We start from the raw sequence: 10,326 nt of genomic DNA on the forward strand, positions 1-10,326 counted from the left end.
ATTTAAGATTTTCAACCTACTAAATATACAAACACCATGATATAATGGTTATAGATTTGATACCAATTAAGATTTTCAACCTGCTAAATATACAAATGTAATATGTGTATTGAATGGTAAGCATAAGTTGATTGTACATGATGCAATAGGTTTGGTACCTTTTAAATTTCAAGAAACGTCTAAAATATTTTATATAATAGTTAATATATATATATATATATATATATATATATACACACACACACACACACACACTAGCCGTTTATCCGCGCCAAACGACGGGTGCGAATATTTTCTTTCGACATTTAGTTTCTTTTCTGCGAAAAATGATTATTTTTAATTCAGCAATTAGTTTGTTTTAGGAAACATGTCATCTTAAAACAAAGACACAATGTATTGGCAAGTATGAATAAGCATTCGTTTCGATTCAATGATTCGTTTTGCCTTGTACCATCTCTATACCATTATTTCTCCTTCGAGTCATTTCCTTGTAACGTGGTTTCATTGAATTGTCGATGGTATCTAAAATGGCATCTCTTTTGCTCATTCTTCATCCAATGACACTCACTGTTTAAGCTACCACAATGACCAACTTGTGTCATTGTTTTGTCCAACTTAAATGTGTTATCGCCTTACATTCTTAATTGTATCAAAGTTAATAGTCAAGCTTAGAAATTACAAAACTTGCATTAATTTATTTCGATGAATAATTTTTTTTGGAGGTTAGTTTCCTTACGGAAATATATGATATTTAAAAAATATAATGAGTGGACAAACATCATGAACCATTAAAAATATATCTAAAATTTAGTTTGTTGTTTATGGAAAAAATAAAAGTCTAACGTTATATGTGTTTAAAAGAAATACCGTTGTTTTATGAGTTAAAATTAAAAGTATATTTCGTTAGAGTAAAAAAAGTAAAAATAAAAATAATTTGTTCTTTTGATAAAAAGAAAGTAAAATATTTTATTTTGACTTGAAAATAAATTTTACCATTTTGTTTTGGGTCAAAGTTGAAACTACATTGTTAAAGAACAAAGTTTACTCACTATTAAACATAAAATTGTCTCTTAAGAACAATAATTTTGAAATTAATTTTACAAAATATATCTTCCTAAATATAAGAATATTATAAAGGAAACCATCATATTTTATTAATAATTCTAAACACAATATTACTACTTGATACACAACGGTTTAATAAAAAAATATAATATAGAACAAAATTTCAAATTCAAATTCAATATTTAGTATTGTTTCAAATTTATTCATTGTCCAGGTTTAGTTTCGATTTTAGTAACTACTTCATTTACTATGACTTTTTTACGTTTATATTACATATTTTTTGTATTTTTTATATTATATAATATTGAATCGGATTGACCTAACCCCTTTAACCCCCACCACAAATCTGTTTAAAAAAAAGATAATTTCATTGAAAAAAACTTTGTCGCTCTTTCCATCTTTCCAACAATCAATCAAAGCCGTAATACAATTCTCATTCCCACTATTATAATAAATCTCAACATATGCTTTGGAAATCATTTTTCAAATAATTATAGAATAAAATGTATATAAAAATGAAAATAAGATAACATATAACATCGGTTAGAGGTTATATCTTACATACTTTACTTAGATAAAAAATGAAAAGGTTTGTGGTAACCAGAACTATTTTTACTCTATAATTAACTCATCGCCCCCATTGAATAGTCAAACGCTTGAATGATGGTCCATGTTTACACACCCTTTTAAGCAAAATATGAACACATGTACACCCTGTAGGAAAAAAGTTGTCATATACATTATTCAAACTTTTTTTTTCAATCAAAATGAAGTGTAAAGATGTTGGATGAAGGGGAAGACACATAGAGTTAAGTATGAAGTTTTTCTTTGTGATTCCTTTTAAAGACTCTGATAGCTTGTAAACTTGTTCTTTCCAGTTTGGTACTAATAAGAACACACATAGAACCATAAGCTTCAAACTATTATAATCCATTACAAATTCATTTAGCATCAAGGTTTCTTCTAGTAAAACTAAAGCAATAAGTGGTCAAAAAACTACAACAAATGATAATAAAAACAAAGCAATAGCAGGTCAATAAAATCGTTTTTTTGGATTTGTCTTAAAAAACTGAAAGGAAAAACCCCAAAAGTGGACATGGTGACATTTTTATGAAGAAAAATGGCATACCTTATATCCGTGATGCATAAACTTGGTTAACAGATGTGGAGAACAAATAATTAGCAGTCTTGACTTCTAATTAAGCTTCGATTCTAGAACATAAAATTTGTAGAGATGCTTGCAGGAATAATCACAGGTGTTGCATCAGCCAACCTTGCCAATTCAGGGTAACTTACCTAAAATGTAGGTGGAATTATTATTCGAAAATCAAGAAACATTTTGAAATAATCCCACAAATCTATTTACAAAAATCATAAACACACACACACACACACACATATATATATATATATATATATATATATATATATATATATATATATATTTGAAAATTAAGGTTACCTTTATTGATTCATAAACACTCTCAAAGATCGAGAACTCAATAGCAACTCTGCCAATCTGATTAAACTTTCTGCAAATCAAGAAATACAACAATTACCAACTCATTAAATAGCCTTTCCTGAGACTCAAGGATATAATTGTAATTTTTTTGGGGGACCATCACTAAAATATTTCACACAATTTCCGAGAACTCAATAGCAACTCCACACATTTTCAACAATTTCATCCTGCCAAGAATGAAACTTTAAAAAAATAAAATTCAGATAATTTGTGACAAAAGGATTAGTCATGTTAAAGGTTGACCTATTGCAGTTGAATTTAATGGATTCTAGTATAAAGCATGGATATATTCAAAGAATTACATTAACCACAATTGAATATTCAGAATTTCCTCCAGGGCTGCCCTTTATGCACCTCAACTAAATACATGTCAACTGGTAAGGTTTTCAACCTTTTATGACCAAAAAAGGAAATGGTACTTGAGTTTATAGTTTAAAGATAAATGGTCACAGGTAAACTTTGATATCATGGTCAGATCATAACTCAGAGGAATAAGTTACCGGATTTTGATCTGATACTATCTTTTATTCATGATTTCTTCTAAGAAGCCACATTTACTGTCAAGTAAATGTTATACATCATAATAGTAGTGCTTAAGACCCACTCAAGAATGTATTTTGACCTTATCTTCATGGTAGATGCCCAAAGATCCCTACATATGCCTTAACCGCATAAAAGTCATAAATTTAAATAGAGCCCTTAATGAAACCACATATTCCACTGATCTTAAGAAACATACCTCTAAATCCTAACATTATTATTGTGACAAAAGAACCAGTTGTGTAAATGTGAAGAAGGAATCATCTGAAAAGTAAATGCTTTTCAACAATAAGTTAATTCGACAAAAATATATAGTCAACCGATCAAAAATAAGAAGATATTTGTATATAATATATGGAACTGAAAAAGAAACCATAAATACAGCCAATTAATACGAACATCTTAGAAAGTGAATGCTCATCTACTGTCTAATTCAGGACATGTAAACACAGACACATATAAATGTTAGGGCTTTTCTTAGATAATAAGAGAGAAGGGCATTGCTCGTTGTGGTTGATGAGGGGTACTACATACCTGAAATCAAACAGATGTATAATGAAATTTGCAAAATCGAAAGAAATATGTTAGACCGCTTTTGGAGAGAGTGTGATATATAGGGTTTCGATAGAATTTCAAAAACACGGAATTCAAATTTTGAAATACGATTGAATGGTGGGTAGTGGATAGTGGCCGTCGTTAGGTTAAATTTGGGGAGTTTTGGCGGTAGCGATGATTAGCTAAGGTTAAGGGTCATTCCAGTGGTGTTCTTCTGAATATGTAGCTTGAAACTTAAAGTTGCCGAGGCTTTAATTGTGTTGGACGTTGTGGATGAAGGCACAAAGATGCAGAAAGCATGGAGTATCAAATAAGAAGATTGAAACTGTGAGGTGGTGATTAAATGATGGTGCTGACAACGACGATATAAATAAGTAGTTAGAAAAATCAGAAACAATAATTAATTTTTTGTCACGTTTCCTATAAAATAGGTTTATTATTTAAATATGTAAGTTTGACTTATTCAAACAATAATAGATAAACTCATTCAAACGATTAGAGAGAGACTTTTTCTGCATTCATAAATTAATTGTATATATTGCATAAGGTCGTGTATCTCTTAAAATTCAGCAAAACATGGTAAATGCTTTATATATATATATATATATATATATATATATATATATATATATATATATATATATATATATATATATATATATATATATATATATAATTGAAGGATAACCAATGTAGTTTGATTTGATATGATTTCTGCCACATGTGTTTAACATATTGATAGTTTTGATCCTTCGTCTTTATAGTTGAGATTTTCGCAGATTTATTCTTTTTTGTGGTTTCAAACTTTAGTCATAAGTCATAACAGTTTTTTATATTTGCATCCTAAAGTTTTTTTTAGTTTCAAACTTTGGCTATAACATTTGTTTATATTTGCAGTTTTTATCCATATACTTTTACGATTCACACTTGGCCGCAAGTTTGGTCCCCGTGAAGCAGGCCAGTAACTTACTAGTTTACTCTACTTTCTACTATATATATATATATATATATATATATATATATATATATATATATATATATATATATATATATATATATATATATATATATATATATATATATATATATATATTTTGAGAGAATCAAATGAAAACATCTAAATCTAAAAGATTGAAAACGCAAGAACAGAACCAATCAATATATAAAGACATATTAATAATTATATAATTTTACTAATTAATAATAAATGAAGCACAATTATTTTTTACCTATAATCATGGGATCTTATTATCTAGTTTCCATAATTATCGAACTTTGGTCATAAGTCATACCAGTTTTTTATATTTGCCACCAAAAGGTTTTTTTAGTTTCAAACTTTGGCTATAACATTTTTTTATAAAACGTTCACTCTGTTCCTTAATAGCTTTTTTCAAAATGGCTTCTGCTTCCTCGGTGAATATATATATGTATATATATATATATATATATATATATATATATATATATATATATATATATTTTGAGAGAATCAAATGAAAACATTTAAATCTAAAAGATTGAAAACACAAGAAAAGTTCTGAACCAATCAATATATAAAGGCATATTAATAATTATATAATTTAACTAATTAATAATAACTGAAGCACAATTATTTTTTGCCAATAATCATGAGATCTTATCATCTGGTTTCCATAATTATAGAAATCAAATTAAAACAAATCAACTCATATCTCTTACTTTGAATTGTTTGGTATATCTTCTTAATTAATTATTTATTCCAAAAAGTAAGATGCTCTCTTTCCTTTTCATTCTGCTTGATCGAATTCAAAAATCATATTTTTTGATTTTCTCCCAAAAAAATAGGATTTAAACTATCATCTATTTCTATTTATTAAAATATAAAAAATAAAAGATATTTTTCACTAATTACAATAAAATCATTGAAAACATGTATAAATTATGATGGTTATAAGAGTATTTATATTATTCGTTTCATAAAAGTTCATTTGTTGTTTTTTTAGGGACGATATATATGTTTGTATATATGTTTATCTATATTCTATTTTATAAGAATAAAATTTATTTCATATAATTATATTTATAAATGACTCAGGACGTTAAATTTTTCCTAAACATTTAATGAAGATTGGATTTTTCATTCAATATAATACAATCTGTATCTATTCACCTATGATTACAATTAAAAATTTCCTTAATTCTCATGTATACAATTACAACAACGATTACATGGATCGAAATAATACACAGACCATCATTCATGTTCTGCTATCATCATCAATTACCATCTTCAATTTCTACAAAATGAATAGAACATGACAATACAATAGAATGGTTAACATAATTGTTCAAAAAATATTTAGCACAACAATATTTATACAATGCAATATTCATTGACGGATATAACATCAACGAAATTTCTTTGACAAAATTGTCTTTGAGACCAATAATAAGGAACTATTCATATATGCATTCATACACTTTTATTCGTAAATGAATACAACTTTAAAATAATATCCGTTCATATATTTATATCCATAAAATCATATTACTAATGAATAAAACTAAATTTATAAATTATTGATGCAATTTCATGCAAAGATGATTAATGGGTTCAAAATCTTATTCATGAATGAACAAAGCTAGATTTATAAATTGAGTATACAATTTTATTCGTAGATGATTAATGAGTTATTCATTGATTAATAAATTTTTTAGCCCACTATAATAGTATAATTATTATTCACTGTGAGCTAATATTCATAGAAACAACAATAAAGATACTTTCTTGTTTAAAATATATACAATATGTATTTAGTGGAAAAAATTATAAAAACAATAGATAAATAAATAATTTATTATTGGGTTTGGGTTAAAGTCAGATAGGTATGAGAGAAAACCAATCATCAGTGATGAAACCTTCATTATCATGCCTGACATCTCCTTTTTTTTTCTTCGTTTTACTTTGATCACTCACAATTGTGATCCTTCTCCGGTTACATCGATACCGTAAGATATTCAAAGCAAATATAAGAAAAAAATAAGGATAAATTGTTAGGCTTAAAGTGTTAGATAATGATTACCGAATCGTTCTTTTTTTTTTGAGTTGATGCATGTCTGGCTCTAAAATGAAGAATAGATGTTATTGTCTATAATCATCGATAAAAACATGGAATTTAAAATTTTGATGCATATGCTAATCTATCAGGAGATCTATAATCATCGATTAAATAAACGGTGATCATGCGATGGTCGACGATGATTGCAAATGTTTGTATTAAGCAATCGGCGATGGAGGTTGGCGGAAGACAATGAAGGCAAAAGGTGGTGAGACGTGATGAAGAAGAGAAGATAACGTGAAGAAGGTCGGGGTATGCGGCCGTGTTCTAAAAAAAATAAGATTAGGGTTTTGTGGTTAAGTAGAAAGAGAGAGAGAGAGAGAGAGAGAGAGAGAAATGAAGAATAAAACTATCATACCTAAATTATAGGAATTTCTTTTTAATTAAATTATATAGAATTCCTATTGTACCTTTCTAGCAATTTCAAAGTTACATATCTAACACATCAGTATTATAATACACATAAATGGTCTGGTTAATAATAGCTCCAGATCTAATTATTTAAGGTTGTGATATGTTCTCACGTTCTCAATTTTTTAGGTGTTTTATATATATATATATATATATATATATATATATATATATATAGAGAGAGAGAGAGAGAGAGAGAGAGAGAGAGAGAGAGAGTTAGGTTCACATGTTTTCACTATCTATTGTGTGCATGTATGATTGATTCTGGACTAATCATTTTAGTTATTTTAAGAAAGTAATTAATGCATATTAAATGCTGAAGATGTAATTAATACCCATTATATCTTCAATATGTAATATGCATTAATTACTTTCTTAAAATAACTAAAATGATTGGTCTAGAATCAATCATACTTGCACACAATAGATAGTGAAAACAAAATAACCTAACCCTATATATATATATATATATATATATATATATATATATATATATATATATATATATATATATATATATATATATATCACATGTCACTTGTGTACTATCATTTGACTTTGCTACTCCATCATCTTTTTTTTTTTTATCAAAGCATCATAAACAACACTTGTAAGGTGGTGTAGTCTATCTATCTCATCATTCTGATCCGTATGTCACATAGGCGTTACATAAATATTTCTTTCTATTATCACTTCCAACCCTCCCACGCGTAAACAATTAAAAATCTATCTCTTTCAATCCACACACTTTGGTACAAATATACAAGCACGAGTCACAAATAAGCAATAGATAAAATTTGGGGGTTGGGCGTTACGCCATAGAACCAATATATTCGTACGGTACCACAAGAGAGAATGATGTTCCTTTAAGTACTAATATCACAAGGCATCCAACACCATCTTTTAGGACTCTGTGTGCCCTAACCAATTTTCTTTTTTAATTAGGATATAAAGATAGATTTTTATGTTCCAAATATTTCGATGAAACTAAGTCCCGATCTATTTGACTTCAAAACAACATGCATAAGAAAATATGATTTGACTTACTTGTATTTTAACATAAAATTGTGATTGTGGTATTGGTGGGTTCTTTTAATTGATATATTTTGATGATACTAATTTGGTCGAAATTGACCTCGATATGGTTATAGACGAAGGTATTATCATCACATAATTTCAGTCCAAAAATAAAAATGGACAAGTGGTGCTATGTTGAGCTATCTTTTTGGAGGATTTTGATATCCTATATTATATTCGGCAATATCTTTTTCACAACGCTACTAAATTTGCTCTCGACTGAGTTTGGCACAATCGAAAAACGATTGCCAAGTTGTTGTCAATCTCCACTACCACAAACACATATTTAACTTATTTATCTTAACACAACACGATTATATAATTACCATATAGAAAAAACAGAACTTCCAATATATTTTTTTAGAGAAGTTTTTTTTGAATAGCGTCTAAAAAACTATATATATATATATATATATATATATATATATATATATATATATATATATATATATATATATATATATATATATATATATATATATATATATAGGGTTAGGTTCATGTGAGACGACCTAATTTTGTGAGACCGTGAGACGTATTTTTTTTATTTTTTTATTATTTTTATTATTTTTATTTTTTTAGTTAATTCAAGTTCCGAAAATAATATTTAAAAAAAGAATTTTTGGATTTTTCCATTTATTTTGCATTTTAAAATTATTTTTTAGAATATGTACAGTGTAATATTCTATTAGAATATTTCACGTATTTTTCAAAAAAAAATGGAATTTATTTTTATTTTTTTTAGTTAATTCAAGTTCCGAAAATAATATTTAAAAAAAGAATTTTAGATTTTTCCATTTATTCTGCATTTTAAAATTATTTTTTAGAATATGTCAGTGTAATATTCTATTAGAATATTTCACGTATTTTTCAAAAAAAACGGAATTTATTTTATTTATTTTATTTTATTTTTTATTTTTTTTAGTTAATTCAAGTTTCGAAAATAATATTTAAAAAAAGAATTTTTGGATTTTTCCATTTATTTTGCATTTTAAAATTATTTTTAGATTTGGTCTCACGGTCTCACAAATTTAGAATGGTCTCAAATGAACCTGAACCTATATATATATATATATATATATATATATATATATATATATATATATAGAGAGAGAGAGAGAGAGAGAGAGAGAGAGAGAGATGATCATTTGAGAACTCAAAGTTTTCCGAGAACCCGAGAACTAAAAGTTGACCGTTAGATTGAAAAATTAAATGGCTAAGATGCTTAGTCGTATGTTTGTAAATAAATAAAAAATTAAGGATGCGGGGTATCTTAACCATATTAGTAAAAGGGTATTTTAGGAATCAAAATTATAATTATAATTTCTTAAATTAATGATCTGATAAATAATATGTAAAAAAGTAAAAGCCCTCTATGTTTTCTCTCTCAATCAACGAAACCCATGAATGCTCTCTCTCACCTTCCTTCGTCATCATCGTTGCCCAAAATCTCAGGTGGTGTCTCTGTCGGCCAAGAAAAAAATCAACGAAGACCTGATAGAGAAGGAAACTGGCTTACCTTCCCCACTCCGTTTACTGACTCGATTTCTCCCTTTCTTCCATCGGTCCGAATCAGAGAAGAAATCAACATCCAACTCTGCCTCTTCTCATCATCACTGACAGTCGATCTATGTCTGATCTCTCTCACATCTCTCAATGTCACCGATGATTGTTCTATGCCTTATCTTCGTCGATCGATTTGTATTTCCACCTTATCTCTAGTTCGATTTTTGTACAATGTTTAGATCTGGAATTGTATTTTATCACCAGGGCCAGATATATAAACATTAAAGGTATAACTTCTTTAGCTTTTTGATATTGATTTTTGTAGCAATCTAGAACAATCTACAATTGATTCGGAATCAACGCTTTTTTTCTTATATAAGTTATCTAATAATGATGAAGGCAGAAAATACCGATCTCTCGATCTCAATCTCGATTGATTCCATAATATGCTCAAATCCATAACTCACATACTGGAGATTGACAATTGGCCACAACGGATTTTGCAATTGATGTTTCATTCTCTGTTTATCATTTGGAGTGAAAAGATTTGTG

General features: G+C 27.4%; 1 long non-coding RNA gene across 2 annotated transcripts; it reads right to left on the reverse strand.

The window, feature by feature from the left end:
• Positions 1–1,401: 1,401 nt before the first annotated feature.
• Positions 1,402–4,006, reverse strand: LOC145069007 (uncharacterized). 2 transcript variants are annotated; one of them, XR_013689212.1, is made up of 4 exons: positions 3,327–4,006; positions 2,528–3,249; positions 2,195–2,361; positions 1,402–1,779 (listed from the first exon to the last, which is right to left on the reverse strand). It is a non-coding gene; the product is annotated as an uncharacterized LOC145069007 (long non-coding RNA). The 2 variants fall into 2 exon arrangements; XR_013689211.1 differs by having other exon boundaries at positions 1,437–1,779; positions 2,528–4,006.
• Between the last annotated feature and the right edge of the window lie 6,320 nt (positions 4,007–10,326).

Source organism: Lactuca serriola, chromosome 8 (genome assembly GCF_051521515.1).
Source record: "Lactuca serriola cultivar US96UC23 chromosome 8, Lser_US96UC23_V15, whole genome shotgun sequence".
NCBI lineage: Eukaryota > Viridiplantae > Streptophyta > Magnoliopsida > Asterales > Asteraceae > Lactuca > Lactuca serriola.